We start from the raw sequence: 18,426 nt of genomic DNA, 5'->3' as shown, positions 1-18,426 counted from the left end.
ATAGGATTTGTTAGATAAATACCTTTTTTCGCTTTCAAAACTAGGGTTTCGACACCGACAAAGTTCTCTCGTCGATTATCGATCGTGGATCACCTTAAATCTCCTCAAATCTCTTTCAATGTTGCAAACACAAATTTTTCTCTACTCTTCTTTCTCTCCATGTTCTCTCAGGAATCCAAAATGATAAATGATATTCAAAAACTTCTTTTTATTTCCCCATTATCTACCACATTAAATGTCACTACCAAAAAAACCCTAAAATATCTTTTAACACACTACCGGTTCTCATAACACATCAAACCTACTGGTTTGATCAAATAATCACTTCTTAATATCATAATACATCAAAGTATGTATATTTAACATACTTTATGGTCTTTTAGTGTGTTCTAAAATAGATCTAATATTAAGCTCCCCCTAAACATTTTAACAACTTAGTTTGCTAGTGAAGGGTTCTCCACACTAGGTGAATAATTAGGATCTTCCAATGATTTGTCTTCACTTTTCTCATCATCCTTCTTTTTCTAGATTCTGTTCATTTCATCTCTGATCTCCTCCACATCAACTTTCATATTCCCTTTTCGGTCAACAGGTTGATTCACTGGCTGGTTCACCTTAGCTCTGCAAAAATTTGCAATATGTCTTGGTTTATGACAATGATAACAAGCCATACCAGATGTTCTCCAAGATCCAACATTGCCTCTACCAGTCCTTCTATATTTCATACATGACCGTAGTTATGATAGATTGTGCAAACCACATTCATCCTCTTTTCCATCTCATAAGGGCTAGACCAGTTAGCATATGGTCTCTGCCAATTAGGACTTCTTCGGTCATTAAAGGTTCTTTGCCAACCACCAATATACCTCTGACTCATGTGAGGTGCCGGATTATTTTCTCCATACCTGCACTCAACAACTCTATGCCCATGCATGTTGCAAGTGTAACAATATCCATTAAAAGTTCTAGGCTTAAATCCTTGACATGTATTAGGTCTATAACCATTAGAAACATTATATTTTCTTTTACAAACATTAGCAATATATCCTAGCTTGTGACAATTGAAACATACAGGTTTATAAGGTTTCTTACCAGTGGGTTTCTAAATTTTAGGTACATATTTACCTTCTTCCATGTTGTCCTTAATACCAGAAGACTCACCTATCTCAAATGTAGTATATGTTGGTATTTTGGATATGTTGATATGGTTTTGTCATTGATGTCAACACCTGTCATTACTTGTCAACACTTATCAGCACTTGGAGATCTTTGGTTATGTTCATCGGCAAGTCAGAGACTTATGCACAGTCATCGCTATTTGGTTCACCGGTAGATTATATTGTTCACTGGCACTTGGAATGACTTGGAGACTACTTGGTTATGTCAAAGACATTATTCGATCACTTGGTTTTGGCGATTTGGTTAATTGTTTATTTTGGTTTCTAAATTTGTTGTTATGGGCAAATAGGTCCAGGATATGCACCGATAGGCATATCTATTCTAGATCAGTACATGTTATGGAGATGATGTTAGGATTCCCAAAGATACCGTGAGGGGGGGGTGAATCAGCATCTAACTGGTATGTAAATTTACTTGAATTATAACATGAAAAGCAATTCAAAACTGTGTATCGGTAAACTAAAAATAATGTAGTAAAGAAAAATCATAACCACAACATAAGAGACACACCATAACATAATATTTTAATGAGGAAACCTAGTGTGGGAAAACCCTCGGTGGGATTTGTGACCCACAATATTTGCTTACTGGCTAATAAGGGAATATTACTGTTTACAATAGGGGTCTCCACATGCAAGAAGGCCAAGTGCCTAGAGCTCACTGCTCAGTTACAAAAGAAGTCACATTGACTTAGAAAATTGGATTATACAAATCCAATGTCTTGTACTACTTCAGATTAGCATCTATTATGCCAAATTCAGTACCGGTTTAAGCTCTGCAATATACATAAACCCTTATCCCAATAATTCACACATTAGGTCTGTTATCATCCTCTTTTATATTTCACTCTACCTAAATGATCTACAATGCTCTCATACTTATATGAGTCATGTTACAATCTGCCAAGTCGGCTTACAAAAGATTTTACAATTAATTACAAAATTCTTGTCGGCCAGGGTGTCGATAATCTTCTTTTTGGTGTCGGTGGTCTGTATGCCGGTGTAGAGTCTGCCGGTGTCGGTGCCTATGTCTGCCTACCAATATCACATGATTGCAAGGTTACCATCAATGACAATACCTTCAATCACCTACAATTTCTCATTGGAGTGTGCATTTGCTAACTATCTCCCCCTTTGGCATTGATGGCATCACTCATGAGAAAAATCAAAAAGTGTCCAAAATGATGTCCAAAAAGAATCTGCCAAAGTATCTTACCAAAAGTATGTTGTCAAAAATGTATGCTCCCCCTGAGCTAATGATGTCATGTTCTGATCATTTTTCTCATCTCACTACTCCCCCTTTGACAGCAATGACAAAGGTTGTCATTCACTGTCAGTGGAGTGTGGTTCCTGCCTAGATTCTTGTAACCGGTGGGTTGCAATCTAGAAAAGATCTGCCAAAACCAAATTTAAATTGTCGCTGAATCTTTTGCTATCTATTAATGTCGCTTGTGTTCTCTGAACTATATTGGTGAGTATGTGCATTTTCTCTTTCGGTGTCTTGAGTCCAGGGACCAGAGCCTCCGAAATTTCTTTTCTCAAAGAAATGAGGTAATCTAGTTTAGGACCTAGTTTGCATTTTAAGCTCTTTGCCTTATGCTTTATTTTCTCTTTATCCTTATCTAACTTCTCAATTTTCTCTTCAAGATTTGCAATTTTCTTTTCTATTTCCAAAAATGAATCGGATGTGCTTATTATATTGTCAGCAATATTGTTAATCTCAGTTTGTGTTTTGCTGATCTCCGAATCTATGTCCTCTGTCAAGATGTTGATTTTGCATGTATCCCTGTATAGTTTCTTGAAATCCAAAATTGTTTCTCCTAGTCCTGATTATAAGGTTTATGTTTGTTCCTTATTCTTTTTTACTATTTCCTCAAAGAATTTTGCTTTCTCCTTATTCATTTTCTCTTTGAATGTGTCCTCACTGATTTGATCAACTGTCAAAATGTTCTCGGTGATGAATTTGGACAATGTGTCTAGTTGGCCTAGAGAATCTTTATTATTCATAATGCACTTGGGTGCTACCAATTTAAGAATAGGAATTGTGTCATCAATAGCCTTATAGGATTGTGCATTACACACTGTGATTTTCTTTATTGAGTCCAGTAAGACCTTTGTCACATTTGTAGGCCAGAATTCTGCTATTGAAGTACCAGATGTCTACCCAATTGTTTTCACAATCTCCATGCTGCCAGTTGTAGTATTAAACTTTCTTATTTCGACCTCTGGTAGGTTAGTTTGTGTTTGCATTTCTACTAGAAAAGGTTTAGGCTTTTCATTTTTTGTTGGTGGCACTGTCTCGATCTGAACCTATGTCTCAACCTGTTTCTGTTTTGGTTTCTCTATCTATGTCTCAGAAGGTTTCTCTGAGATCTCAACTACCATTTTCTCAGATGTAGTCTCTGTATGCACTTCTGGTTTCTCTGTATTTACCTCTGATTGTTTTTTAGTTTCATTTGCCGGTGCTTCAGATGATTTCTCAGTGGTGTCCTCTATCGGTTTCTCTGTATTTGTTCTTATATTTACAGTCTTAATCTCAACATCTGCAGTCGGTGGCCCAGTAGCCACATCTTCCTTCTTATCCTCAGTGGTTTCTTTATCTATCACAATATTCACCTCTTGGGTGTCTATATTCATAGTATATAATATCTCTGACTCAGGATTTGTATCCTCTTGAGGAGTCTCCATACTCTCTGTAGTCGGTTGAATATCAGCAATATGTGTCGATGGAGTATTAGAAAGAGGTGGGGGTAAGTTGTCTGTTATTTTTAGATTAGGAGATCCACCTACCTTACCTTTCCCCTTATCTTTTTCCTTTTGATATACTCTGATAGTCTTGGGTCTTTTGAGTTCTTCTTGTTTCTCTTTTTCAACAAAGAATATGTCCCATTGGTCTGCGGTCTCTTCTGAAATTTCTTTCATTCTTCTTGCCATCAGTGCTACATGTCGGTGAGTAGTTGAAAATACTGTCTGGTTGGCCTCACTGATTAATTTGTCTATCTCATCAAGTGAGTTTACTGGATGCACTGCAAGAGATTTTTCAATTTTTATCTTCTTGTCCAGCTCAACAATGGCTACCCTTCTAGCTTCTAGTCTTCTATACAAATCATTGGGTATTTCATCAACAATTTCCATAAAAAATTTCTTGTATATATCTAAGTGTAAGATTACACTATTTTCTATGCTTTCTTTGTCATCAGCAGAAAGTGTGTTATATAGTTTGCTAATGTTTTTCAACTTTCCATCCTATGTTATTTCACTAAGGAGTTTATCCAGTGGAGCAATATCTTGTTTTACCTTCTTCTTCTTTGGAGATAACTTCTTAACTGGAGGCCTCACTGCCTATTGCTTTTGTCTTGTTCGCCTGGGTGTAGGTGAGGGTGCCGGTGAATGTTTTCTTTTCCTTTCTATCCTTTTGAATACCGCCGATATATCACTCTCAGAGGAAGTTGCAACCAGTGAAAGATGAGTTTCTGGTTGAAGTTCTTCCAACTCACTTTCTTTTATACCAGTTTGCTTCAATACATCTTCCTTAATTGCTTTTGCTTGTCTAGTGCCTTTCCTTACTATTTGTTCAACTTTCTTAACTCTTTTCCTAGACTGAATGCCACTCTCAATTGTTTCTGCATTGCCAAAGACTTTCTCAGAGGGTTCCTTTGGTGCTTCAAGGAGGGCTTTTGCATAAGTGTCAATGATGTTATCATATGTTTCATACCCCATTTCAGTTACCCAGATAGTTCTAGGGACAATTTCCTCCATCCAGATTTCATCTTTCTTGATTACAAAGCATATTTCCTTTTGATATTTATCCATAATTACTTGAGATAGCCTTATTCTTGTCTTCATTTGAGCCTTTAGTGCTTGAAAATGTTCATTTATATTTTTCTCTTTGTTTTCTCCCATGTTGTTTAATAAATCCAATAGTTGCTTTCCTACCGGTATATCAAAGCCAAAATCTCTCCTACCAATACCAGGTACTTGCTTAGTAATGTACAACATTAAACATACAAGAAAATTTCTAAATCTAAAAGTTCCTTTCTTATCTCCTTTGATCTTCTTCAGATTGTCTATCAATTCATCTTTGAGTCATTCACACACATCTATTCTAGCATTATCATTAACCATGTCATATGCACTTTTAATACATAGGCTAGATATTGAGTTTAACCTATTCGCATGTGTAGATTTGTAGCCTAAAATCATACTGACAAATCTGACATTGATGTCCTTCACATCATTTACTCTTAGAGACCTTTTGTCAAATGTTGCACTGGTTAGGTCCATCACTATGTCATTTGAGACCCTTTTAGTTCAGTCAGGTCTGCTACCAGTGGAAGGTAACCCTATTACTGCCTTAACTGCTTCTTTGGTGATCTTATGAATTGAATCCAACCAAAATAATTTTCCATGGACTCTGCTTAGGACTATACTTATCACATCTTCAGGAAAATCAGGGTTGCTAAGAATATCCACTAAACCTAGGGTTTCTACTACCTTGTGTTCCAGTTTGATATTGCCATTTTCATCACAAATCACAATCCTATACATGTTCTTAATTTCATCATCTCCTAGTTCCTCTATATGACAATGTACGCATATTCTAAGATCTTCAGCATATACTACTCCCTTAGGTATTTTTGAAAATGCACCTATGGTATCATCTTTCTTCGCAATTTCGGGTGTTTATGGTGAAAATGGATAACAATAACAACAAAATTGAAAGGCTAAATGAATTCAACCACTAAACCCTAGCCTAACAATGAACAAAGATCCACCATAACATATGAAGATTACCTAAGACAATGCAAATAACTCAAAATCACAAAGATTATACCATCACATGTCCAATAGGGTTTTGATCTCCATTCTTCCTATCTCCATTGATCTTGCTTGATATATTTGCTCTCAGATTTTTATATGCACAAGAGCTCAACAAAGAACGGAATGTGGTTGCAAGTGGAATTGTAGAGTAGCCAAGTACTCCAAAATCAGTCATTAGGATGTGTCATTAGGATATGTCATTAGGGTTTGACAATGAAGAAAGCATCTCCTTAAATAGAAGACACAATAAGAAATGGAGGGTTAAGATTGAGAGGTGTAAAAAGAGAGGTCGGCTAGGATTAGAGGGTAGGTAAAAGAAATAATAAAATAATGAAAGAGGTAGGTAGTGTAGGAAATAAGAGATGAATGACGTGTGTCATGTGTAGAAAAAGATAATGAATTAATTATATAAATAAAAATTTATTTAATTAATAGAAGAAGTAGGACAATTAAATAAACAAAATATTTATTTAATTTAGGAAAGGGATAATTTAAATAAATAAATGTATTTATTTAAATGAGAAATAAGGCTAGAAGAGGATAAACGAATTAATTAAATAAATAAAAATTTATTTAATTAATAGAAGAATTAGGCTTAGATAATTAAATAAATAAAATATTTATTTAATTAGACATGACAATTTTGGGTGTCTACATTTTGCCCCTCTTTGAGACAATGCGGCTTGTCGCGTTGTTTCAAAGAAGATAAGATGAACTGATACAGAGTTGCCCCAAGATGGGAATTATATGCCCCCTCGAGAGATTGGATGAAAATGTATGAAAAGATTGCAGACAATCTCTCAATAAGAAAGATGAGATAGAATGGACTGATCGGATAAAGTGACAAAGTCACGGGATGAGAAAGACTGACTCGGGAAATGAAGGCGAGGGCTAGGCTAGGCTATAAGATAGACCACGGGCAAAAGACATCCTCATTGTCATCCACACCCTTACGAGAGCATAGTGCAAAGCGAAAATAAAGCAGCAACAGTCAGCAGCGATGGCTTTTGTTCACAGATTCGACCGTGTTCGCCGATTCTAGAGGCCAACGGAGGCGGGAGAGCCAGTGAGTACCACAAAACCTCCTTGTACTTTGATGCATTTATTGTTGTCATTAATGCATACTAGGTAATGTAATAAATGCGCATTTATGTCAAGAAAATGTGTTTGTGTCCAAAAATGCGAATTTGTGTCTTCCAGGTCAAATCGGCAGTTCTGTGATGAACATACGCTGTCGATTGGATAAGCTGCTGAGAGGATACACTCAAGAAGGTCCTCTAGGGAAGACTAAGATAGATCAAGGCACTTTGTGATGAATAGTGAGTACCAAGATAAAGTACTTTGTGATGAACAGGGAGTACTAAAATATGAGCAGCACTTTGTGATGAACAGGGAGTACTACTAGGATAGATAGCAACACTTTGTGATGAACAGTGAGTGTCACTATGACTGACATGATTTGATTTGCTTGACTGCAGGAGTATTTGCCTATGTTGGAGTCACAGGAGAGATTCCCATCAACACAGAGGTTGCGACCTAAGTTGATAGCCGAGGACTGAGCTGCGATTGAGGTTATGGGATTGAGATACATTCTGTATGTGCCTGAGTTTCGGGTGAACATGAGATTGTTGACTGCACTGGCTGAGAGATGGCACTCAGAGACTTGTACGTTTCATCTGCCGATGGGTGAGATGACAGTCACCTTGGAGGATGTATATAGGATTCTACGGATACCGATCGATGGGGAGTTAGTACCCTATGATCAAGACGGAGATAGGGATGCACTGAGATGAGTGTTCTAGGATCCAGGACTAGGGATGAGGGTGGGACATGTGGCATGGGATACCATGACATGGACAGGATTAGCACTACCAATAGTGTTGACAGGAGTTATCAGTGGGTTCCTCTGTATGGATAGGACGACACGAGGGGTGGCTGCAGGGGACACAGGGGCCAGGAGAGTTGATCTTGGGGTGGGTCCTTCTAGGGCTCAAACTTCATCGAGGCCAGGCGGCTCCGAGGGAGCGAGTTCATCATAGCCTTAGAGGGCTCCCTATGTATCAGTATTGTACCATTTTTGTATTGTAGACACCTGCGGGTGATTTTGTAGCCATATGTATTTTTTTGACATCATTGTATCATGACACTTTTGATTATATATGAGAGATGATCCATTTTTGCGGCAGCTATATGCATGTGTACCTTATGTGATGAAATGTTCTTATAATGTATGTTTTATGATATGGATGCTTATATGATATGGATGCAAATATGTACATGATGCAATGCAATATTTTTGTTCTTTTATGTTGTATATGTGATGCATGATGCAAATGTGAATGTATGTGATGCAGATGAATATGATAATGCAAATGATTATTTACATAATGAAAATGTGAGATGTGCTAACATGTGTTGTATGCGGGATGTGATGCAATTGTGATATCTATATGTATGTATGAAATGCTTATATGTGGTAATGTAGGTGTAACTATATGAAATGCAAATGTTTTTGGTGTGTCATTATACTCAGTCATGTGATAGTGGGCTACGCGGACTCGAGAAGGACAATGGAAGTCAATCAAGAAAGGGGGATGGAAGACAGAAGGTATGAACGTGAAAGAGCTTCTTGTACGTTATCATCATTGAGCTTTATTATGGCAGAATAGGTTATGACAATCGAGGCATATGTTCGACCTAGAAAGTCATTGTACCTGTTTGCATGGAGATAAGACAGTCACAAACAAGGAATGCCCTAGTTCATACTAGATGCACAGTGTCCTCATATCCTTGGACAAGTCATAGCATTACTAAAAGACAATCCACAGACAACAAATGCAAATAGGTGACGATACCCCATCCTCGCCTTTCTAGTCAAAGACATCCTGGAGATAGAATCTCTAGTCAAAGACATCCTGGAAAAGCTAAAAGACATGTCACCAAAAAGATAAAATCAAAAGAAAACCAAGACTCGACACCAACATCCACTGTAGTCCTCAAGTTTAGTGTCTCTTGTCACTTGTTTAAGTCATTCGATTGTGGTCACAATGTTCACTTTCACAAAAAGGATAGATAGCACTGAACCATATGTTATCTGAGTCTGTTGAAAGATTTGATTTTGTTGAAGCTCATTGTTGCTGCTGTGTCTCATTTGAAACTGACTGAATCCATGAAACTGATACTTTATTGTGGAGAAGATGAAACTTTATTGCGGATCTGTGATGCAAATGCTGCTTTATTGCGGATTGTGCGCGGATAGACTGGAAGGAAGCTAGAAGAAACTGTACTCCTCGAAACATGTGATGTTCTCAGTTCCACACCCATCACTAGACGTAGGAATTGCCTTAGTCACAGATAGGAGCTGATTTATTATGGATGGAAAGGGAGTGAAAAGGGAGGGTTATGGATGGCTAACCAATCTTAGGTAGATCAATAACAAGCCATGATGGGAATAAGTAAGTTTATTGTGAATGAATAGGTTGTGAGTGTGTGCGAAGTGAAAGGATGAAAGAGAATCCTGAAGGAGAGAGGAGCAAAGTCTCTATGCATGGCACTGGTGACCCAGTTTTCACCATGGTACTTGCCCAGGGCGCCACCGAAGTGGTTTTCACCGTTGGACGAAATTATTTCTCTTTACTTTTCTCGATTTTTCAATTTTTTTGTTGTCACAAGGCGCCTGTTTGCCAGGTTTTCACCAAGTAATGAATTTTTTGTTTTATAATTTTTTTTGTATTTTTGAAAATTTTTGATTTTTTTGTATTTTTGAATTAGGATGTTCCGAAGAGCTTATGTGTAGAACCTGCGAAGGTGCATGCTATTGATAGGATTCTCCAAGGTTTCACCTTCTGTAGTTGAGAGCTGATATGCCCCAGATCCATATACCGCTGTGATGATGTAAGGACCAAGCCAGTTTGGTTCGAACTTACCCTTCTTCTCTCTGTCTTGCTGATGTTTGGGATTTTCTTTGAGAACTAAGTCCCCTACCTCAAATGTGTGAGGCTTGACTTTATGATTGTAGATGCATTGTTCCTTGACTGAATGATGTGTAGCTTGAGTGACTGTCTTCCTTGATAAAGGAACTGAGATAGAATTACTAGTGTGTGGACTACACAGGCCCATATGCATGTCACCTAAAGAAGTTTGGGCATCACTGATAGCAAAGTCCTTTGAGGAAGCTCCATTAAAGGTCCATGATGTATCACCAGAAGGAAAAGGATGTGTGGAACAAGTGGATGAGCTATGAAGGCTTATGATTGCGAAAAGAAGTGAAAGTAGGATAGCATGATGGAGACTTAAGATCAACAAGTATGCTTAATGGTGAAAATGGATAACAATAACAACAAAATTGAAAGGCTAAATGAATTCAACCACTAAACCCTAGCCTAACAATGAACAAAGATCCACCATAACATATGAAGATTACCTAAGACAATGCAAATAACTCAAAATCACAAAGATTATACCATCACATGTCCAATAGGGTTTTGATCTCCATTCTTCCTATCTCCATTGATCTTGCTTGATATATTTGCTCTCAGATTTTTATATGCACAAGAGCTCAACAAAGAACGGAATGTGGTTGCAAGTGGAATTGTAGTGTAGCCAAGTACTCCAAAATCAGTCATTAGGATGTGTCATTAGGATATGTCATTAGGGTTTGACAATGAAGAAAGCATCTCCTTAAATAGAAGACACAATAAGAAATGGAGGGTTAAGATTGAGAGGTGTAAAAAGAGAGGTCGGCTAGGATTAGAGGGTAGGTAAAAGAAATAATAAAATAATGAAAGAGGTAGGTAGTGTAGGAAATAAGAGATGAATGACGTGTGTCATGTGTAGAAAAAGATAATGAATTAATTATATAAATAAAAATTTATTTAATTAATAGAAGAAGTAGGACAATTAAATAAACAAAATATTTATTTAATTTAGGAAAGGGATAATTTAAATAAATAAATGTATTTATTTAAATGAGAAATAAGGCTAGAAGAGGATAAACGAATTAATTAAATAAATAAAAATTTATTTAATTAATAGAAGAATTAGGCTTAGATAATTAAATAAATAAAATATTTATTTAATTAGACATGACAATTTTTGGTGTCTACATTTTGCCCCTCTTTGAGACAATGCGGCTTGTCGCGTTGTTTCAAAGAAGATAAGATGAACTGATACAGAGTTGCCCCAAGATGGGAATTATATGCCCCCTCGAGAGATTGGATGAAAATGTCTGAAAAGATTGCAGACAATCTCTCAATAAGAAAGATGAGATAGAATGGACTGATCGGATAAAGTGACAAAGTCACGGGATGAGAAAGACTGACTCGGGAAATGAAGGCGAGGGCTAGGCTAGGCTATAAGATAGACCACGGGCAAAAGACATCCTCATTGTCATCCACACCCTTACGAGAGCATAGTGCAAAGCGAAAATAAAGCAGCAACAGTCAGCAGCGATGGCTTTTGTTCACAGATTCGACCGTGTTCGCCGATTCTAGAGGCCAACGGAGGCGGGAGAGCCAGTGAGTACCACAAAACCTCCTTGTACTTTGATGCATTTATTGTTGTCATTAATGCATACTAGGTAATGTAATAAATGCGCATTTATGTCAAGAAAATGTGTTTGTGTCCAAAAATGCGAATTTGTGTCTTCCAGGTCAAATCGGCAGTTCTGTGATGAACATACGCTGTCGATTGGATAAGCTGCTGAGAGGATACACTCAAGAAGGTCCTCTAGGGAAGACTAAGATAGATCAAGGCACTTTGTGATGAATAGTGAGTACCAAGATAAAGTACTTTGTGATGAACAGGGAGTACTAAAATATGAGCAGCACTTTGTGATGAACAGGGAGTACTACTAGGATAGATAGCAACACTTTGTGATGAACAGTGAGTGTCACTATGACTGACATGATTTGATTTGCTTGACTGCAGGAGTATTTGCCTATGTTGGAGTCACAGGAGAGATTCCCATCAACACAGAGGTTGCGACCTAAGTTGATAGCCGAGGACTGAGCTGCGATTGAGGTTATGGGATTGAGATACATTCTGTATGTGCCTGAGTTTCGGGTGAACATGAGATTGTTGACTGCACTGGCTGAGAGATGGCACTCAGAGACTTGTACGTTTCATCTGCCGATGGGTGAGATGACAGTCACCTTGGAGGATGTATATAGGATTCTACGGATACCGATCGATGGGGAGTTAGTACCCTATGATCAAGACGGAGATAGGGATGCACTGAGATGAGTGTTCTAGGATCCAGGACTAGGGATGAGGGTGGGACATGTGGCATGGGATACCATGACATGGACAGGATTAGCACTACCAATAGTGTTGACAGGAGTTATCAGTGGGTTCCTCTGTATGGATAGGACGACACGAGGGGTGGCTGCAGGGGACACAGGGGCCAGGAGAGTTGATCTTGGGGTGGGTCCTTCTAGGGCTCAAACTTCATCGAGGCCAGGCGGCTCCGAGGGAGCGAGTTCATCATAGCCTTAGAGGGCTCCCTATGTATCAGTATTGTACCATTTTTGTATTGTAGACACCTGCGGGTGATTTTGTAGCCATATGTATTTTTTTGACATCATTGTATCATGACACTTTTGATTATATATGAGAGATGATCCATTTTTGCGGCAGCTATATGCATGTGTACCTTATGTGATGAAATGTTCTTATAATGTATGTTTTATGATATGGATGCTTATATGATATGGATGCAAATATGTACATGATGCAATGCAATATTTTTGTTCTTTTATGTTGTATATGTGATGCATGATGCAAATGTGAATGTATGTGATGCAGATGAATATGATAATGCAAATGATTATTTACATAATGAAAATGTGAGATGTGCTAACATGTGTTGTATGCGGGATGTGATGCAATTGTGATATCTATATGTATGTATGAAATGCTTATATGTGGTAATGTAGGTGTAACTATATGAAATGCAAATGTTTTTGGTGTGTCATTATACTCAGTCATGTGATAGTGGGCTACGCGGACTCGAGAAGGACAATGGAAGTCAATCAAGAAAGGGGGATGGAAGACAGAAGGTATGAACGTGAAAGAGCTTCTTGTACGTTATCATCATTGAGCTTTATTATGGCAGAATAGGTTATGACAATCGAGGCATATGTTCGACCTAGAAAGTCATTGTACCTGTTTGCATGGAGATAAGACAGTCACAAACAAGGAATGCCCTAGTTCATACTAGATGCACAGTGTCCTCATATCCTTGGACAAGTCATAGCATTACTAAAAGACAATCCACAGACAACAAATGCAAATAGGTGACGATACCCCATCCTCGCCTTTCTAGTCAAAGACATCCTGGAGATAGAATCTCTAGTCAAAGACATCCTGGAAAAGCTAAAAGACATGTCACCAAAAAGATAAAATCAAAAGAAAACCAAGACTCGACACCAACATCCACTGTAGTCCTCAAGTTTAGTGTCTCTTGTCACTTGTTTAAGTCATTCGATTGTGGTCACAATGTTCACTTTCACAAAAAGGATAGATAGCACTGAACCATATGTTATCTGAGTCTGTTGAAAGATTTGATTTTGTTGAAGCTCATTGTTGCTGCTGTGTCTCATTTGAAACTGACTGAATCCATGAAACTGATACTTTATTGTGGAGAAGATGAAACTTTATTGCGGATCTGTGATGCAAATGCTGCTTTATTGCGGATTGTGCGCGGATAGACTGGAAGGAAGCTAGAAGAAACTGTACTCCTCGAAACATGTGATGTTCTCAGTTCCACACCCATCACTAGACGTAGGAATTGCCTTAGTCACAGATAGGAGCTGATTTATTATGGATGGAAAGGGAGTGAAAAGGGAGGGTTATGGATGGCTAACCAATCTTAGGTAGATCAATAACAAGCCATGATGGGAATAAGTAAGTTTATTGTGAATGAATAGGTTGTGAGTGTGTGCGAAGTGAAAGGATGAAAGAGAATCCTGAAGGAGAGAGGAGCAAAGTCTCTATGCATGGCACTGGTGACCCAGTTTTCACCATGGTACTTGCCCAGGGCGCCATCGAAGTGGTTTTCACCGTTGGACGAAATTATTTCTCTTTACTTTTCTCGATTTTTCAATTTTTTTGTTGTCACAAGGCGCCTGTTTGCCAGGTTTTCACCAAGTAATGATTTTTTTGTTTTATAATTTTTTTTGTATTTTTGAAAATTTTTGATTTTTTTGTATTTTTGAATTAGGATGTTCCGAAGAGCTTATGTGTAGAACCTGCGAAGGTGCATGCTATTGATAGGATTCTCCAAGGTTTCACCTTCTGTAGTTGAGAGCTGATATGCCCCAGATCCATATACCGCTGTGATGATGTAAGGACCAAGCCAGTTTGGTTCGAACTTACCCTTCTTCTCTCTGTCTTGCTGATGTTTGGGATTTTCTTTGAGAACTAAGTCCCCTACCTCAAATGTGTGAGGCTTGACTTTATGATTGTAGATGCATTGTTCCTTGACTGAATGATGTGTAGCTTGAGTGACTGTCTTCCTTGATAAAGGAACTGAGATAGAATTACTAGTGTGTGGACTACACAGGCCCATATGCATGTCACCTAAAGAAGTTTGGGCATCACTGATAGCAAAGTCCTTTGAGGAAGCTCCATTAAAGGTCCATGATGTATCACCAGAAGGAAAAGGATGTGTGGAACAAGTGGATGAGCTATGAAGGCTTATGATTGCGAAAAGAAGTGAAAGTAGGATAGCATGATGGAGACTTAAGATCAACAAGTATGCTTAATGGTGAAAATGGATAACAATAACAACAAAATTGAAAGGCTAAATGAATTCAACCACTAAACCCTAGCCTAACAATGAACAAAGATCCACCATAACATATGAAGATTACCTAAGACAATGCAAATAACTCAAAATCACAAAGATTATACCATCACATGTCCAATAGGGTTTTGATCTCCATTCTTCCTATCTCCATTGATCTTGCTTGATATATTTGCTCTCAGATTTTTATATGCACAAGAGCTCAACAAAGAACGGAATGTGGTTGCAAGTGGAATTGTAGTGTAGCCAAGTACTCCAAAATCAGTCATTAGGATGTGTCATTAGGATATGTCATTAGGGTTTGACAATGAAGAAAGCATCTCCTTAAATAGAAGACACAATAAGAAATGGAGGGTTAAGATTGAGAGGTGTAAAAAGAGAGGTCGGCTAGGATTAGAGGGTAGGTAAAAGAAATAATAAAATAATGAAAGAGGTAGGTAGTGTAGGAAATAAGAGATGAATGACGTGTGTCATGTGTAGAAAAAGATAATGAATTAATTATATAAATAAAAATTTATTTAATTAATAGAAGAAGTAGGACAATTAAATAAACAAAATATTTATTTAATTTAGGAAAGGGATAATTTAAATAAATAAATGTATTTATTTAAATGAGAAATAAGGCTAGAAGAGGATAAACGAATTAATTAAATAAATAAAAATTTATTTAATTAATAGAAGAATTAGGCTTAGATAATTAAATAAATAAAATATTTATTTAATTAGACATGACAATTTTTGGTGTCTACATTTTGCCCCTCTTTGAGACAATGCGGCTTGTCGCGTTGTTTCAAAGAAGATAAGATGAACTGATACAGAGTTGCCCCAAGATGGGAATTATATGCCCCCTCGAGAGATTGGATGAAAATGTCTGAAAAGATTGCAGACAATCTCTCAATAAGAAAGATGAGATAGAATGGACTGATCGGATAAAGTGACAAAGTCACGGGATGAGAAAGACTGACTCGGGAAATGAAGGCGAGGGCTAGGCTAGGCTATAAGATAGACCACGGGCAAAAGACATCCTCATTGTCATCCACACCCTTACGAGAGCATAGTGCAAAGCGAAAATAAAGCAGCAACAGTCAGCAGCGATGGCTTTTGTTCACAGATTCGACCGTGTTCGCCGATTCTAGAGGCCAACGGAGGCGGGAGAGCCAGTGAGTACCACAAAACCTCCTTGTACTTTGATGCATTTATTGTTGTCATTAATGCATACTAGGTAATGTAATAAATGCGCATTTATGTCAAGAAAATGTGTTTGTGTCCAAAAATGCGAATTTGTGTCTTCCAGGTCAAATCGGCAGTTCTGTGATGAACATACGTTGTCGATTGGATAAGCTGCTGAGAGGATACACTCAAGAAGGTCCTCTAGGGAAGACTAAGATAGATCAAGGCACTTTGTGATGAATAGTGAGTACCAAGATAAAGTACTTTGTGATGAACAGGGAGTACTAAAATATGAGCAGCACTTTGTGATGAACAGGGAGTACTACTAGGATAGATAGCAACACTTTGTGATGAACAGTGAGTGTCACTATGACTGACATGATTTGATTTGCTTGACTGCAGGAGTATTTGCCTATGTTGGAGTCACAGGAGAGATTCCCATCAACACAGAGGTTGCGACCTAAGTTGATAGCCGAGGACTGAGCTGCGATTGAGGTTATGGGATTGAGATACATTCTGTATGTGCCTGAGTTTCGGGTGAACATGAGATTGTTGACTGCACTGGCTGAGAGATGGCACTCAGAGACTTGTACGTTTCATCTGCCGATGGGTGAGATGACAGTCACCTTGGAGGATGTATATAGGATTCTACGGATACCGATCGATGGGGAGTTAGTACCCTATGATCAAGACGGAGATAGGGATGCACTGAGATGAGTGTTCTAGGATCCAGGACTAGGGATGAGGGTGGGACATGTGGCATGGGATACCATGACATGGACAGGATTAGCACTACCAATAGTGTTGACAGGAGTTATCAGTGGGTTCCTCTGTATGGATAGGACGACACGAGGGGTGGCTGCAGGGGACACAGGGGCCAGGAGAGTTGATCTTGGGGTGGGTCCTTCTAGGGCTCAAACTTCATCGAGGCCAGGCGGCTCCGAGGGAGCGAGTTCATCATAGCCTTAGAGGGCTCCCTATGTATCAGTATTGTACCATTTTTGTATTGTAGACACCTGCGGGTGATTTTGTAGCCATATGTATTTTTTTGACATCATTGTATCATGACACTTTTGATTATATATGAGAGATGATCCATTTTTGCGGCAGCTATATGCATGTGTACCTTATGTGATGAAATGTTCTTATAATGTATGTTTTATGATATGGATGCTTATATGATATGGATGCAAATATGTACATGATGCAATGCAATATTTTTGTTCTTTTATGTTGTATATGTGATGCATGATGCAAATGTGAATGTATGTGATGCAGATGAATATGATAATGCAAATGATTATTTACATAATGAAAATGTGAGATGTGCTAACATGTGTTGTATGCGGGATGTGATGCAATTGTGATATCTATATGTATGTATGAAATGCTTATATGTGGTAATGTAGGTGTAACTATATGAAATGCAAATGTTTTTGGTGTGTCATTATACTCAGTCATGTGATAGTGGGCTACGCGGACTCGAGAAGGACAATGGAAGTCAATCAAGAAAGGGGGATGGAAGACAGAAGGTATGAACGTGAAAGAGCTTCTTGTACGTTATCATCATTGAGCTTTATTATGGCAGAATAGGTTATGACAATCGAGGCATATGTTCGACCTAGAAAGTCATTGTACCTGTTTGCATGGAGATAAGACAGTCACAAACAAGGAATGCCCTAGTTCATACTAGATGCACAGTGTCCTCATATCCTTGGACAAGTCATAGCATTACTAAAAGACAATCCACAGACAACAAATGCAAATAGGTGACGATACCCCATCCTCGCCTTTCTAGTCAAAGACATCCTGGAGATAGAATCTCTAGTCAAAGACATCCTGGAAAAGCTAAAAGACATGTCACCAAAAAGATAAAATCAAAAGAAAACCAAGACTCGACACCAACATCCACTGTAGTCCTCAAGTTTAGTGTCTCTTGTCACTTGTTTAAGTCATTCGATTGTGGTCACAATGTTCACTTTCACAAAAAGGATAGATAGCACTGAACCATATGTTATCTGAGTCTGTTGAAAGATTTGATTTTGTTGAAGCTCATTGTTGCTGCTGTGTCTCATTTGAAACTGACTGAATCCATGAAACTGATACTTTATTGTGGAGAAGATGAAACTTTATTGCGGATCTGTGATGCAAATGCTGCTTTATTGCGGATTGTGCGCGGATAGACTGGAAGGAAGCTAGAAGAAACTGTACTCCTCGAAACATGTGATGTTCTCAGTTCCACACCCATCACTAGACGTAGGAATTGCCTTAGTCACAGATAGGAGCTGATTTATTATGGATGGAAAGGGAGTGAAAAGGGAGGGTTATGGATGGCTAACCAATCTTAGGTAGATCAATAACAAGCCATGATGGGAATAAGTAAGTTTATTGTGAATGAATAGGTTGTGAGTGTGTGCGAAGTGAAAGGATGAAAGAGAATCCTGAAGGAGA

This window comes from Cryptomeria japonica, chromosome 8 (genome assembly GCF_030272615.1).
Source record: "Cryptomeria japonica chromosome 8, Sugi_1.0, whole genome shotgun sequence".
Lineage (NCBI taxonomy): Eukaryota > Viridiplantae > Streptophyta > Pinopsida > Cupressales > Cupressaceae > Cryptomeria > Cryptomeria japonica.
This window is presented reverse-complemented; position numbering follows the sequence as displayed.